Below are 17546 nucleotides of genomic sequence, written 5' to 3'. Positions count from 1 at the left end.
ATCTGGGTAAAGAGTAAAGACCTTTTACTGAGTACCAGTCAAGAATCTTCGTCTTGAAAAAATTGTCTCGATTTTACCAAAATCAGAGTTTCATAACCTACGGCAATTCTTTTTCGGATTCTCGGGGATGTGTCCTGTGAGAGACCGAACCACAAATAGATTTAACTGATACAATTGGACCTAGATACTTCTTTTTAAACCTAAATATTTATTCCACTCAAACCCTGGTTCATTGGATAACAACACAGTGCACTTGGACTGATGGAGTAACCAATACAAAATACGTGTATGTTATCAATTCGAGCAAATTTTGAACACTCAAGTTAAACATATGTAGTAATCTGACTTTCTTGTAAATTTCATCAGACAAAGCTTATATGACACATCGTGTAGTCTTTCTTCTTCCCTCGACTTTACAACTCTCTGTTTATGTCAAAGTTACTTATATCATTTTTTATCTACTGATTGACCAGATGAAAATATGTAATTAATTGGATAACGTCACACCACACTGAAATGACGTCATTAGATGATTTACAAAATGTCCAATGGCCTATCTTTACATTTTTTATGTCAGTAAGTGGCGATGATCAAACAAGCGATATTGCGTACAATATAAAGTTGTTTTTCAAACAAATTACAAAATATATCACGGATATGGTGACAGTGACACAAGGCCATCAATAGATCATGCAGGCTTTACAATGTGTGCGTGTGTGTTTATTTCGATGATAACAATTATCTAAATTCAACTTACATTGGAAGTTGTTGCTATAATAATAATGTTGGGTTCTTATATAGCGCTTTACAATTATTACCCCTGGCTCGGATCAGAACAGCACAACGGCCCTTTAGTCTTCCTCAACTCCCCGGGGAGCATACAATCCATTGCAGCCATTTAAGCGCATAGGATTAAAGCCTTCACATTGCAACCTACATCCTATCGCCATTTATACAGCTGGGTTGACTGAGGCACAGTCGTGGTTCAAATCTTGCCCAATGTTCAAATCTTAGCCACTCAGAAGAACGGGGCTCGAACCTGCAACTTGGAGATTCCAAGCCGGTTAACCATTCACCCATCATGACTCCACATCTATCTCTGACTCTAGCTGTACTTATTTGATGCGTTAAATTAAAAAAAATAATTTACCTTCAAAACCATGGACACATTTTGCTTGCACTTGTATTTGCAACCTTGCAGTATCCTACGTACAAAAAGGCTTGCTCTGGACATATGGTTTCAGAATATACGCCATTGGCTACAAGAACCACAAACGGCTCTACAGTATTATCTACCGTTTAACCCCCCCCCCCCCCCCATGATAACGGCTAGAGATGCATTAGGTGTTCCTCTCAAAAGATATATCTCATTAAATAATTAGGTAAACGTGCAATTATAATTTTCACCACAGTACATGTACAGCGCAGTGACGTCACAATGATGGCAAGAGTGGTGATCTAACTCATAATCAATCATTTGGATCATCTCTAAAACGAAAAGTGTTTTAATATATTTTATAATTAAGTTTATAGATTCGCTGTCAAAGTTATATCTGCCTCTCTCTCTATCTCTCTCTGTCTCTCTGTCTCTCTCTCCCTGTCTCTCTCTCTCTCTCTCTCTCTCTCTCTCTCTCTCTCTCTCTCTCTCTCTCTCTCTCTCTCTCTCTCTCTCTCTCTCTCTCTCTCTCTCTCCCTCTCTCATTTTCCTGCTATATGTCATTTTCTTTGATTCTTTTCATGGTTTCAATGTTCATTTGAGCAAACTTCTCCACTGTCTATGGTTTGACTTATAATTTGAAGTTGACGGTTCACCGTGCAGATAAAAAGTTACAAATTGGAGATTTGAGAATAGGGAACACACATAGCCAAGGACGTGTTTACAGCGTTCCTCATTTTTTGCATCGTGGCACTTCGATGGTTGAGTCATCCAATGTTGCTATAGTAACACCATGCACCAGACGAACCCTTTTACGTCACGTACGTATACCAGTCCCATCTCACTGATGTCAAGCATAATACTCAGTCTTCAATCATAGACTCTACATGATGTAATAGTCTATTAGAATAGAATTATCCGCAAACTCTGGTCATAAATATTTAGCTATTTATTCACTCTTCGATATCATATATTAAATTATGTTTCACATGGTGCGTAACGGGACAAAACATTGTCAACCTTTGCAGAAAAAATATTGTGCCTCGACAGTAAATACCGTTGCTAGGATTCGAGTAATTCAAATTCTTTAACTGTTGAGGTTGATGTGGGTCGACACATTGAAACAAAGTTTTTTACTGGAGAGGGTCAGATAGGGTCATCACGGGGTATATGTGTGAGGGTCATATGCAACTAAACTTTACTTAAAGTTCTAATATCATTGGACGAAAAAGTTTTATTGTTGACTCGGTCAAGATATATCGGAAGTTGGTGATTCACAAAGTACAATATAACCACGTGGCTGTACTTTTCAGTTCTCGATAAAAAGGACATCACAACTGGGTGTCAGTAGAATACAGCATTCTGCTCCACCCAGGGGGACGTGTAATACAGCAAGGTGAGACACATATTATTTTAATAAGATTTTGTATTAAGTCTTCATTATTCGATAAGTAAATGACACACCAAGCTGAAGTTCACCGCTTCAGTTTACTTATTACAGTCATAGTATGGAATGTAGGTATACCGCTTCAAAGTTTAGTTCAGTGGATTTAATATAATTTGAATTTATTATACATTGACCCACTGAATTGGAAGATGAGCTCAGTCTCATTGAACTATTTGGATTAGAATTGCATGGTTCGTGATGATATTATTTAAAAGTTGAATTTATTACATAATTTAGAGATTTAACAAAAGATTATCATTTTCAAAATACCATGGAACCGTGGAGAAATGAAATCAAAGCTCGGAAAGACGGTTGCGAATTTTCCTCGGATTAGTTATCTATTTCACCTTCCCTACCCCTCCCTCCCTCCCTCCCTCACTCACCACCGTCACCACCGCCGACGTTACCGTCACCACCACCACCACCACCACCACCACCACCACCACCACCACCACCACCACCACCACCACCACCACCATCACCACCACCACCACCACCACCACCACAACAACAACAACAACACACAATAACAAAACAACAACAACGACGACTACGACGACGACGACAAAACAACGACGACATCAGCAACAAAACAACTATTTTACGCCACCTCCCAGAAGAACAACGACGTCAAGATTACTTATATTCGTGTTTGCACAACATCTTAGTACTCCTTATTTGTCTTTCACCGCATACTCTACACGTGATACAGAACTCGTCCATATATGATGAATTCAAAGTAGCTGACTACGAATTTCATGTCACTGTTCAACAATAAAAGAATTCGTGGCGGGAAACAGTTATCCGATTCTGAAAAGTTACAATATCAACTTTCAATAGCTCAACACTTTTGTAATTTTACTACTTGTAAAATCCACGTTCCAAATTATAGCACGTGTTGTTATTTGGAGATCATGACTACAGTAGCACTGCAGGGCCAGCGAAGCATTCGCCAGGTTCAGGAATTTGACACCTGTGACCATGATGATGTCATAGTTCAAGTTGAAACGTTGACGTAACGATTAAATACATGTACATTGTTAAATCTTGATCGACCTTGGAAGTATTTCCATTTTCAAGCGTTATCGATTTGTAAATAAGTTCCCCCAGGGGGGTCACCTCTGCGTAAAATGATATGGGGGGAGGGGAAAGCTTCTCTGAGACCACCAAACCAAGACCTTTGTCACACGTACGTCACACCCAAAAATAGGAGACCTTTTCTCATACCAACTGTACATGTATCGCACAAAACATATACAATGACCAAAATAACTGTTTTTGAGAAATAAAATCTTACTTTTAACAATTATGGGCAAAATTTGGAAAAAGATTCTAAAATTGAAGAAATATCAACCTGTCCAGTTGGGCAGATCTTTCCAAAATCTTAATAGGTTATAAATCCCACACGTTATAAACACAAAAACAACCACTCCTTTCCAACGGATCCATATGTAGTTGTAAATGGCAGTTGCCCCCCCCCCCCCGTACACAACTCAATCACATTGTCAAATTTGCACTACTACTAGAACACTTTATGTCAAGCGTACAAGATATTTATCAGATTGTAAATAAATTATTTCCGCCGTCCAATTCGTACATCCGGTCTGCATATTAGTCTGAAGGTCGCATGAGCAAATTGTACCAAACAAGAATATTGTTGATCATATGTTATACACACTGTTAAAACTCAAACCAATCCTAGTACCCTGTAGTCTAGTTCCTATACAATATCGTTACCATTTACACTTCCACTCACAGTTTTAGTGAAAGTCATTACTCTAGAAGTTCTGAGATGCATGAGATGCAATTTAAAATTCATCCACAGCCACCCACACAGTCATTAACATCATATCTTTGTTAAGCAATCTCAGAATTCAATAACACAGTCCCTCATAAAGTTAGTGTTTATTAGGGCAGTTATGTAATGTCCAAATATGGTATACTCGTCAGCTCAGGGTGCTACTTATACACTGTTTACGTAACTATAACAGGTGGGGTTCACTGATTGGATGAACAACTTTTTGCTGATTGAGGGACTTTGACTAGACGTGGTTTAGTTAGAAACCATGTTGGCATCCAGACTAAGGACCCTGAGACTTCGTTCCAAAACGTGTTGCCTGCCATTATAAACTCACAGACACAGTACCAGTACTAGTAGAGATGCGTCTATGATAGATTTACTTACATTATTTTGATTACAGGCACAATATCACCAATTTGTGTAATTTACCAAATTTGACAACGAGAGTTCTAGTTTGCGTTAGTTTAAATTGCATATAGCTTGATTTTCGTAGTAGTATCATTCGACCATAATGTGTGGAAAAGTGGAGCTATGCATGATGGACAAAGTCATAAACAGCGCCATCACCAAGAAAACCTGGTTCTCATAGATTGTACCATGACTCCATGGCAACAACACGCAGTACAATATTTTATTGGAGCTCACTCTGAGTTTTGCATTCTTGGATGTTCCTATTATTATTATAACTTCCTTCATTAGCCACATTCTATACATTTTGAGCATCAAATTTGTATTTGTATTTTATAGAACAAAAATACCCTTACGAATTGCAAAGGAAGATGTAACTTAGCAACACAAATGCGCCAACAGAAAAATATTACACTTGCTTTAAATGCTATGCTTTTAAACAGAAAATTAGCACCAGCTTGGCTAGTCAGTCTAAAAAGATATTCTCAACATATAATTTCTTTTGTTCTACCAAGACCCTGAGAGAATCCGAAGTGGGCTTTCAGGTAAATAGTCTCGTTCCCATATGGTATCGTTACGATTTACACCTCCACTCACAGGTTTAGTTAGCGACCACGTTGGCATCTAGACTATATGGTTTGGGATAATAACTGTTGACTATCACATTGTCATTAGAGATTGGATTAGCTTCTCTTTTATTGTTCCCAAGTCATCTCCAACACAACAAACCACGACGACTATGGCGAAATTCATATTGTTGGTAATATTTCTCGCTGTTTTTTCCGAGATTCAAACAGCGAAGACGAATAAAACTAAGGTGAGTCAAATATGTATGTATGTATGTATGTATGTATGTATGTATGTATGTATGTGTGTGTGTGTGCGTGCGTGCGTGCGTGCGTGCGTGCGTATGTATGTATGTATGTATGCATGCAAGCATGCATGAATGCATGCATATATGTATGTATGTATGTATGTATGTATGTATGTATGTATGTATGTATGTATGTATGTGTGTGTGTATGTATGTATGTATGTATATGTATATGTCTGTCTGTATGTATGTATGTATGTATGTATGTATGTATGTATGTATGTATGTATGTATGTGCGTGCGTGCGTGTGTGTGCGTGCGCATGTGTGTGTGTGTGTGTATGTGTGTGTGTGTAGGTCAGAATTTAACACGTGCACAAGTACATTTATTCTGAATTCTTTATTGATAAACAGAACGAGGTGGACCTCCTCTCACACTTGAAGAACCGCCGTAAGTTAATTTTCATTATGCCTTTAATATCACGTAAACGTATCAAGGATATTTATTATAGTGCTACCAAACATTTGTCTTCGTTCAGCCCAGGAAAATTCGGAGTGACCTAAGTGGCCTTTTCACTTCGAGTCGCTAGACTATTATTGACAAAACCCTTAGGTCACTCGTATGTATACCTCCCCAAGTATAATTTATGAAAAATATAAAAAAAAATAATGGCGGTTTGGAAAGTTTGAATGATATTACGAGAACCGCAGAACCAATGACGTAGCCCGCGCTGAGTTGTCGTTTGTTTAGAGAAATAATCACTGCGGTTGTGGGCTGTATTTTACTTTTCTTCTATATTTACATACGTACACTGTGAAATACCAAAAGTCGTTCTCTTTGTTTGTTTGTTTGTTTGTTTGTTTATTTGTTTGTTTGTTTGTTTGTGTGTGTGTGTGTTTGTTTGTTTGTTTGTTTGTTTATTAAGTTACTTTAGGAAAAAAAGTGACTAAAAGCCCGAAGGAACTAGGCAGATGTTTACTTGTTTTTCATTTATTGTAATTTAGTTTCAAATCTAAATGTCATTATAGTAAACTACTAGTACTGTGTATATATAAAACATTGAAGTAATGATCAGGTTAAATTTTTGATCATGTTTCATCGTCCTGTAAGGGTCACGTGACCCTATTTTTGCTATCAAATTAGTTCTAGTATATTTCACGTTGTTTAGAATTTAATGGTAACTGTGAGCGGAACTGTGATGGCCAATGTCGTGAATTTTTGTGGAATTGCCGAGAGGGTGAAGAGGAAGCCGCGAGTTGTGACTGTGGCATGTCGTTTTGGACAAAATGCTGTGTTGGTGAGTAAAGAACGTACACCATGGTATTCATTGGTTGACTTGCTGGTTCTGCAGTGACGTCAGAGGATCGGAATGTATCACTTTTGAGATTACCTTTGGATTATAGTTATTTCATTGCATTGTACTATTGGGATTATACGATCATCATTTTGTCAGATAAACGCACATTAAATAGTTTCTTAGACCAACTTATGTGTCATGCAGGCACCACTGTACAATATGTTACCCATAATTCTCTCTGATTTGCACTCACACACAAAAGCGTCTTCATACAAATCTCATCATTATCCGTGGTTTTTTGAAAACAGTTTTGTCATTTTCGAATCGCTTGTTTGTCACTGATGAGTTACTGAATACTTGTTTTCAGCGGTTCAAATATCAAAAATATAGCCCTCGAACTACGCACCACATTGCAACATGTACATTTATATTCACAGAGAGTGAAACACCATCCACATGTTATGCAGACTGTGATGGCATATGTCGAGACGAATGTCAAGGCGGAGAAAAAGCTATAGGAGACGACGACGAACCGTGTACCTGTGAAGACGGTCAGTACTGCTGTGTCCGTAAGTACGATTCGTTTAAATTTGCTAGTCATGCTTTTATAGTAGCTCCTCTTGTGATGTTGTGATTTAGCAACAATCCTCGAGTTCCATCTATCGTGTATTATGCATGGAATATACTACTACGGAAGTCAAGCTATGGGCAAACCAATATTTCATAAACTAAAGTTGCATGTGCGCGTCATCCGTTACACAAGTGGGTGATTAGCGGTGCATTGATTATGTGGATATAATCGCTTGGTAATCAATATAGTATACATAATCACGATGTGCAGCAACTCGAGGAAAATTTGCTTTCAGAGACGCTACCCTACTATGTGTGTAATTATATCGTGGACGTTGGAGAGGCTCTCAAACGTGGATAATTACATTTCCTTTGTTTGATCAAAGTAACGTGTCGGTTTTTAAGTGTCAGTGAAGTCATAATCTGTTCTGTTGCCAGCGGATCCCGATGCATTGCAGTGTGATGCTGACTGTGGTGGCGTTTGTCGAGAAGAATGTAAAATAGACGAGAAAGAGCCAGAGGGCGACTGTACTTGCTTGTCGGCGTACGGACCAAGTCTGAAGTGTTGTGTTGGTAAGCAATACTCTTATTGGTCTTTTGTAATATTCTAACAGCCTGGCCTGTAAGACATATAAACAGTGTAGAAAATCTTCTCAGATGTTAGAAATCGGGATCGGATAAATTTATCTGGAAAATAGACAAATATTCCCCCAAAGGAAAACAATCACTCATGAGCATTTTGATGTTTTGATTTATTGAGAGGGCAATATGCAAGAAGTCAATATACACGTTCTGTTGAGTGAACAAATATTTATGACAACTTAAGGGATATTAAGAATAGTCATTTCGCCAAAAAGACATTTTGGGAGACGAATTTTGAGAAATCTTTGAAATTGCCACACACTGAAGCATATGCACATATTATAGAACCTATTACAGTACATATCACGCTGTGAATATCTTACTTGGCCAACTTTCTCCAGTATGTACGTCGTGTTGGGGCGCCCTCACACCTAACAAGTCAACCACTTATACTTTCATTTTAGAAGCAAGCCCATTGGTTGCTGAGCGATACGACGTATATTACGTCTACACTTTGTCATGATAGTTTTCATTATTTTAGTTGTGTTTATGAAATGTTATGATGCCCCACCCCAAGTTATCCCCACCCCTCCGGTCCATAAGCACGAATCTCAACACATCATTGCCAGAATAAATCTTTCTCTTGGCTCCTAACCGTCCCTGAACGATAGTAATTGAAACTGTATAGGATCAAAGGTGATCCAGATAAACGATTGGGTTATTGAAGGATGCTTGCAGACTTGGTCATGTTACCAGTTACTAACCAGCTATAACCAGTACTAACCTGGGCTAACAAGTTACTTCAAATAGGGGCTAACAAGTTACTTCAAATAGGGCTTCCTTCGCGTCAAAGGATGTGCCATAATGACGAATATATTGGTGAAATCAAATATTTTATATTGAAATCTGTAGATGATCCGGATGTACATAGGTGTTCAGAGGTGTGTGAAGGTGTATGTCAAAACTTTGGTTGCCTAGGTGACTCAGTTCCTGCACCAAGCGATTGCGTGTGCGAACAGTCTCATTTCAGTGAAAGTACAACGTGTTGCATTGGTGAGTATGACACTTAACTTTCAAGTAATTAATGGTTCGAGACTTGTTAATTGCTAGCTGGTCTAGAAAAATCAAATCAAAATGTCTAAAACAAACAAACAAACAAACAAACAAACAAAAACAAACAAAGAAAAACGCGACTGACTTTCGCCCTGATCACAGAGCGTCTGTGAGATACGCTGTGTCGCTTCTCCGGTTTGGCAGATGCTTGAGGGCGCTCCAAACTCGGCGAACCTTATAGAGTATTACATTCAGCAAAGATATAGAGACATAACAGAAATGTCATAAATTTCTTGTTGAAATCAGTGAATCATCATCCAGTAGAAGATCGAAGACTCCTTAACTCGAGGATAATATTAAGATATTTGAGGTCATATGAACTATAATGTCCCCTAGTGTTTCGAAACCTTCAAAAATTGTAATTATTAATACGTGAGTGTTGTTCTTGCACCTTGGATTTAGAGACAAACGAGTCAGGAACAAATCTATGCTGGGACGAGGATGACAGAATGGCCCGTGTTCCCAAGTGGAACACGGGATACCGCAATGATAGGCACTCTTAACTGTAGAGTAACATTGATAATTGATCACGAGGTGTGAATGACTTGCTCTCTTTTATACTTGTAATTGCCTACACTAGATCTGACAGCCTGAGAATTATCCACAACTGGCTGTATCGGTCATACTTGGCGTTTGGTGTAATTACAGGAAAGTCATTATATGCTATGTACAATCCAAGTTATCAAACAGAAGACTTTCTAATAGTGTGTTTGTATAACTTAGCAATTCAAATGAAACCAAATCAAGAGATGCTGTAAGGTGTTAGCCATAGCAACATGTAACAATCAACATGTACATAACGAACTCGAGATATTTTAGAATTTACATGTAAATAGTAAGTCAGCTATATGTTAGCGATTTATATGAACACCGTTACACCAAACATTAATGTTAGTAAATTATAATTATGATCTTTCTCATATATGACTTACAGTACCTGGTAGTCCAGCACCAACAGAACCCCCAACCAAAGGTAAAGATATGGAAAGCCACAGCTGACTTAAGTGTGCAATTACTATTATTGTATGAGCAAATACTATGTTATTATGTGCATTAAATATTTTATTATGTGCAAATCTTAAGTTATTATGTGCATACTGTATTATTCTATGTACAGTTACTATTATTATATGCGCTAACACTATGTTATTATGTGCATTAAATATTTTATTATGTGCAAATCTTAAGTTATTATGTGCATACTGTATTATTCTATGTACAGTTACTATTATTATATGCGCTAACACTATGTTATTATGTGCATTAAATATTTTATTATGTGCAAATATTAAGTTATTATGTGCATACTGTATTATTATATGTACAGTTACTATTATTATATGCGCTAACACTATGTTATTATGTGCATTAAATATTTTATTATGTGCATACTGTATTATTATATGTACAGTTACTATTATTATATGCGCTAACACTATGTTATTATGTGCATTAAATATTTTATTATGTGCAAATCTTAAGTTATTATGTGCATACTGTATTATTATATGTACAGTTACTAGTATTATATGCGCTAACACTATGTTATTATGTGCAAATCTTAAGTTATTATGTGCATACTGTATTATTATATGTACAGTTACTATTATTATATGCGGTAACACTACGTCGTTATGTGCATACAGTAGTTTATTAAGGGCTTTCGTTAAGATCCCCCGCTAGAGGGCACACTTTCTCGCCGATTCAATCACGCACGCGCAGACTCGAGTTGCTGTTGTGTTATCCTTTTGTGAGCACGTCCCGTCGTCGTCTGTCATGGAGTCCCACGTCTGTTCTGTCAGATTTAGGTCTGTCAGCTTTCACAGCACGTTTCTTGACAAAGGGAGTCACTTTCTCTCATGTGCTCGACATGACTGAGGAAAATTTAATAAGTTTTCCTTTCCTTTTCTGACCCAAGAAAACATATTTCAGGATTTTTGTTGCAATATCTCAATGACACAGTCAATATCTGAAGGGGACTATTTGGTTTCTGTAAATTAAGACAATTTAAAAAACAAGACAGGAGTCAATAGACTAGTGTTAAAATCTAGTGTTTTTCTTTCAATATAAATCTCTTATAAAGATGTACAAATAAATCTTTCTCAAGTTGAGAATGAAAATTGAGGAACAACAAATATAACGAAATACAAAAAATAATATCTTCCCTGAGAACTTACAGGAATTGACTGATTCAAAGAAAAGCAAGTTTAGTACTGATCAGAGTTGATTTTGGAACTGTTCTATAATTTAAAGTTGTAATTTAACGTAGACAGACGTCTTTCATACTAACTGCTAATTCTTCTACTTGCACAGAACAAGTTATTTAGAGGTACAGTTGTGAACCATTGTGACGTGGTATAAGTATGAACAACGCATTCAAACTTAATGATTAATTAAAAAAAAAATTGCACTGCTACTCCATTTGAAAAAAAAATTGATGCAGGACTGACAGTAGAAAAAAAAATTGCTGTCACTCTGACTGGGAAAAAAATTTGCTCCCATACCTACTTCCTCCATACCCCCCCCCCCCAGAAATCAAACGGTTCTCCCCTTAGTTACGGTAGATCTCGATCTAGACGTCACGAGGCGATCTAGTTGCCGCACGAGTTGGACCCCCTGTCAGCTCCCAGGCCCGGCCCGCCCCAAAGCTTCCCGGCACCGACTTCTTAAATCAAGTCGGTCATACCCAATCTTCTGACACCAAAACTTATTAAATTTTCCTCAGTCATGTCGAGCACATGAGAGAAAGTGACTCCCTCTGTCAAGAAACGTGCTGTGAAAGCTGACAGACCTAAATCTGACAGAACAGACGTGGGACTCCATGACAGACTAGACGACGACGGGACGTGCTCACAAAAGGATAACACAACAGCAACTCGAGTCTGCGCGTGCGTGTTTGAATCGGCGAGAAAGTGTGCCCTCTAGCGGGGGATCTTAACGAAAGCCCTTAATAAACTACTGTATGCACATAACGACGTAGTGTTACCGCATATAATAATAGTAACTGTACATATAATAATACAGTATGCACATAATAACTTAAGATTTGCACATAATAACATAGTGTTAGCGCATATAATAATAGTAACTGTACATATAATAATACAGTATGCACATAATAACTTAAGATTTGCACATAATAAAATATTTAATGCACATAATAACATAGTGTTAGCGCATATAATAATAGTAACTGTACATATAATAATACAGTATGCACATAATAACTTAAGATTTGCACATAATAAACTATTTAATGCACATAATAACATAGTGTTAGCACATATAATAATAGTAACTGTACATATAATAATACAGTATGCACATAATAACTTAAGATTTGCACATAATAACATAGTGTTAGCGCATATAATAATAGTAACTGTACATATAATAATACAGTATGCACATAATAACTTAAGATTTGCACATAATAAACTATTTAATGCACATAATAACATAGTGTTTGCACATACAATAACACTAACTGTACATAAACTATTCAATGCACATAATAACATAGTGTTTGCACATACAATAATAATAACTGTACATAATAAACTATTAAATGCACATACTAACATAGTGTTTGCACATACAATAATAGTAACTGTACATAATAAACTATTAAATGCACATACTAACATAGTGTTTGCACATACAATAATAGTAACTGTACATAATAAACTATTTAATGCACATAATAACATAGTGTTTGCACATATAGTAATAGTAACTGTACATAGAATAATACAGTATGCACATAATAATTTAAGGTAAGCACATAATAAACTATTGAATGCACGTAATAACATAGTATTTGCACATACAATAATAGTAATTGCACACTTAAGTCAGTTGTGGCTTTCCATATAAAGACGCCATCAATGAACCAATGATGGCCATTATTGACTGTTCTGTATGTATGTATGTATGTATGTATGTATGTATGTATGTATGTATGTATGTATGTATGTATGTATGTATGTGTGTGTGTGTGTGTGTGTGTGTGTGTGTGTGTGCGTGCGTGCGTGCGTGCTTGTCTGTCTGTCTGTCTGTCTGTCTGTCTGTCTGTCTGTCTGTCTGGCTGGCAGGATGCATCCTTGCGTGCATGTATGTATGTATGTATGTATGTATGTATGTATGTATGTATGTATGTATGTATGTCTGTCTGTCTGTCTGTTTGTGCATGGTGTGCGTACGTGCGTGTGTGTTTCAGAAATACTATGAAGAAAGTGCGACTTCACGGTTTTATGTTATCAATGCAAATCACAGGGCGTAATTATACAATGTTTTAACAACATTTAAAAAAATGATTAATATTACAACCATCTAGGTTATATTCACATTAATTATTCTACGTGATGTGTAGTAGCATAGTACTAGAGACGACAGACCAGTAATTCAACTTAACAACCCTCTAATAAATCGTATGTTTTTTTTTTTATATTTCACCATTCTGTTTTGTGACAAGATGGTGGCGGCAGTGGAGACCCTCACTACAAAACTTTCGATGGCATTAAGTTCAGTTTCCAAGGCGTGTGTCGATACATTCTGGTCGAAGACTGCTTCAACGAGGAACCAACTTTTAGAGTAGAGGTTCAGCAAGACGCAGGACAGTACCATCATCAAGTAGTTAGTCGGATAACCACTGTGTTTATTTATTTCGGAGACTACATCGTCGAGCTTCACAATCACAGGCAGTTGAAAGTAAGTACTAAGTAATATGAGTACTGGTCATCTCAGGCCGCATGGGACTGGGTACAGTAGCTGTACTCCTGAACGCCCACATTGTTTATCAAGTTATTTTAATAATCATACACACGTTTTGATTCATGCATAGGACTGAAACAACTTAAGGACAGAGCACACAGTATAGAAAGTACAATGTGATAACGTTCCCTGTCAGCTCAGGCCTAATAAAAAAATGTGTGGTTCCGATTACGCTCAATTTTAGAAAAGGTGGATAGGTAGATTTTTTATTTTACTTTATTATTTTTTTTATGTGTGTCTAGTTCAGGTAGTCACTAGTATGTTTTCCGTTGTTTTCCATATGTTTTCTGTGTTATTTCTTCTCATCAGATGTACAGCCATTACTAGTACAGATTGGAAGAACGGTTAATAGTGTCTTTTAAGTTGCTGTCACTTTCCGCATGCATTATTTCTGTCCAGACTTCACACAATTTTCGCGATTTTATTAGTTTTTTCTTGAATATGTAAAAAGAAAGTTTAGGGTTGGCAGTGAAAGACAAGGTGGGGTCCGGTAACCGGAACTATACAATTTTTTAGGCCTCATACTATTATTGTTCTTAGAGAACATCGTGGTAGTCTCTTACTAGTTTGGTGTGTATAATCCGTTATAAAGAGGCATCGTTCTGGCTGTAGAAATCCAAATATTGTCCACTTGTTTCTGGACGTGATCAGATGTGACAAATTATGGCATTTCAAACTTTGCCTAATAATCATCTTATGTATTGTCCTGGTGTTAAGGGGGGGGGGGGGTCGGACGTTGTATTTACTTTGATGTTAATTTTCAAAGCGCATGGAATATTTAAAAAAAAAAAACATGTTTTGTTTACTGTTGTTGTTTTTGGTGGTGGTGGTGGTGGTGGTGGTGGTGGTGGTGTTGGTGGTGGATTAGACTCGACGAGCTCGCCATTTTGACCCCGTTACCTTGTTTTTCTTTGATCTGATTAAATATACTTATTTCCATGGTAAAAAACTGAGTTGCAAGTTGCTATCATTCCCATGATATATTTTCACATATAGATCAATGGTGGTTATTTATCCTTAAGTTCACTACCGATTCTGTTACCTTCACCATCTGGTCCGTCAGTCGGGATTGAATACACAGACGACGAGATATTTGTTGTAAACATGCAACCTGACATGAACATTTACTGGGATGGAGCCAAGTCTGTAAAGGTGTCTCTTAATCCGGCTACTTTTGGACACGTCTGCGGTCTCCTTGGTAACGCTGATGGGGGCATCGACATTGAGACTCTTGACGATGCTGGGATACAGGAATTCATTGATACCTGGGTCGTTCCTGACAGGTACGTTAAAAAATGTTTCCCGCAATATCTGAACATTTTACACATGTCTTGATCTTCCCTGTCGTTAAAATACTGGCGCGATTGTCGTGAAATAAAAAAGACTTCTTTCAATAGTAGGGGCAGCGCAAATCATTATAAAAGATTCTCCTAAGGGAGAGTGTATTTTTCAGCTCACTCTCACGACATGGACGGTGCCGTAAAAGAGGCTGTTGTTGACGACGATATTTAAAAAAAACCCGACTGTCTGTTATGACATTGCATTGTTATGCATAGTTTCCTGGTATGGATTTATTTTCAGGCTGATCACGAGATATCATTATATTTCGAATGGTATAAAATGTACTTTTCACAATAAGTATTGAATTTAACTTTTGTTCGAATCACAACTTTTAAAAATTTTACCTGAAATTTGCGACCACACACTGCAGTGTTTGTCAACAGATTTCAGGTAAAATTTTCAAATTTGTATTTGCAACAAAAGTTAAATTCAATAAAGTAACTACTAGTATATGGTTTACCAACACAGATGATTTCCATTTGAAGACCATTCATTGTATTTTTATATTTCAGCTGCGGTGAGGAGTGAAAACCTACGTAACGTAGACAAATAGCTTCATATACGCCTCCAGTTAATCATGGTTTACGGCTTGCATGGGTGATATCGGCCTACTTGAGAATCATTTCACATTTTCTCAAATCCAGATGTCACTGAGTAGCACTTTATGGGTCACGTGCATCAACAAGTATGTCAATGTATCATTTATTCTGTCTGCCTAACTGTTATGTCACTGATCTAACGAATACTTGATTGAACATGTAGAAAATACCAGTTACCAATTAGCGTCGGTGTTAACTGCAAGTTTAATTTCTGAAATATTTTTGAAGTTGCCTTGTACATTAGATGTAATAATGTTAGCACTTTTAATAAATATTTACAAATGTCTTTATTTGGCGCATTTTTATTTTGTAGGTGACATGATTTTCATTGAGAGGAGTCTAAGTTGTATTAATTTACACCAAACTATCTCCCCAGTCATAGTAGAACACCTTGGTACCCATATGCATATGTTCTGGCTCAGACCACTATAGAGAATTCTCTATAGTGGCCTGAGGTTCTGGTTATCATATTACACATTCGATATGTCTATGATTTCTGAACACCGATTCAATTATTTCACTTCTAATTATTACACTTTCGCATGGGAGTATATACAACACAGTGCTTGGTCACTGACAACATCGAATTCTGATTGTAATGGAAGGTTTTATGTCCTATCATCTATGTATCAGTTACAGAATGGTATTGCCAATTCATTAGGCTCTCTTTAACAAACATCAGATAACAAAGCGTAATTCATTCATTGAAAAGATACCGTAATGGACGTCTAAACCTTTAACACACTGCATTTATGCAATCACCTACTTAATAAAATACTAAAAATTGGTAGAATGCACTGAAACCGATGAACAACACGTGTCAGATTACGTCATAATATGATAAAGAGATAAATTAAGGAGGAGAAATTGCGATGCTGGGGGAGAGAACAGGGAGACACAGACAGAGATGAAAAAGATAGACGGAGAGACAGGTTGAATTCGAAGCAGACACAGGGAGAGGACAAAAAAAAGCTTAAATAAAAATAATAATAAAAGCATAGACGATAGAGGGGAAGATCTCCCATATTATCCATATGATAAAGCAAAAAGTGTAGTCTCATGGACGAAAAAAGAAGGCACTGTCTGTACTACTTGACTTTGAAACAACAATTCTAAAGATAATATGACACATGCCATACATTTCTACAGATTTACTGTGAATACACTTTCTGTAATATATTCGGACGGTTTAGATCTGCTTTAGATCAGTTATATACGGACCTTGGTTGTATGATCGGAAGGTCAGTGAGTTGCCTCTAAAGGGGTCGCGCCAGATATCCATCAATCACATAGCAGTGAATAGACTGTCGCTTCGTGTCTTGGCTTCTTGTACGTTCATCTGTGGCATCAGAAACACAGCTGAATAAAAGCACGATACGATAGAGGGGAACACCCCCATATCATTCATTGTCTATATGATAAAAGCAAACATGTACAGTTTACACCTAGTACACCATGCTGGATTTCAACGTCCTGGGTTCATAAAAAAAAATTTACCACAAAGATTTTCACATACATATATACTATATCTGTAAATGTCAGAAATATTAAAATTGCTGGCTGTTCAAGAGATACACGGTAGATATGTACGTTTTTGGGACAGTTTTTTTTTGCGTATCAAAGGAACTTGCATTAAATCACCACT

The sequence above is a fragment of the Glandiceps talaboti genome, chromosome 5 (genome assembly GCF_964340395.1).
Source record: "Glandiceps talaboti chromosome 5, keGlaTala1.1, whole genome shotgun sequence".
NCBI classification, from domain to species: Eukaryota; Metazoa; Hemichordata; class Enteropneusta; family Spengelidae; genus Glandiceps; species Glandiceps talaboti.
Note: the sequence above shows the minus strand (reverse complement) of the source record.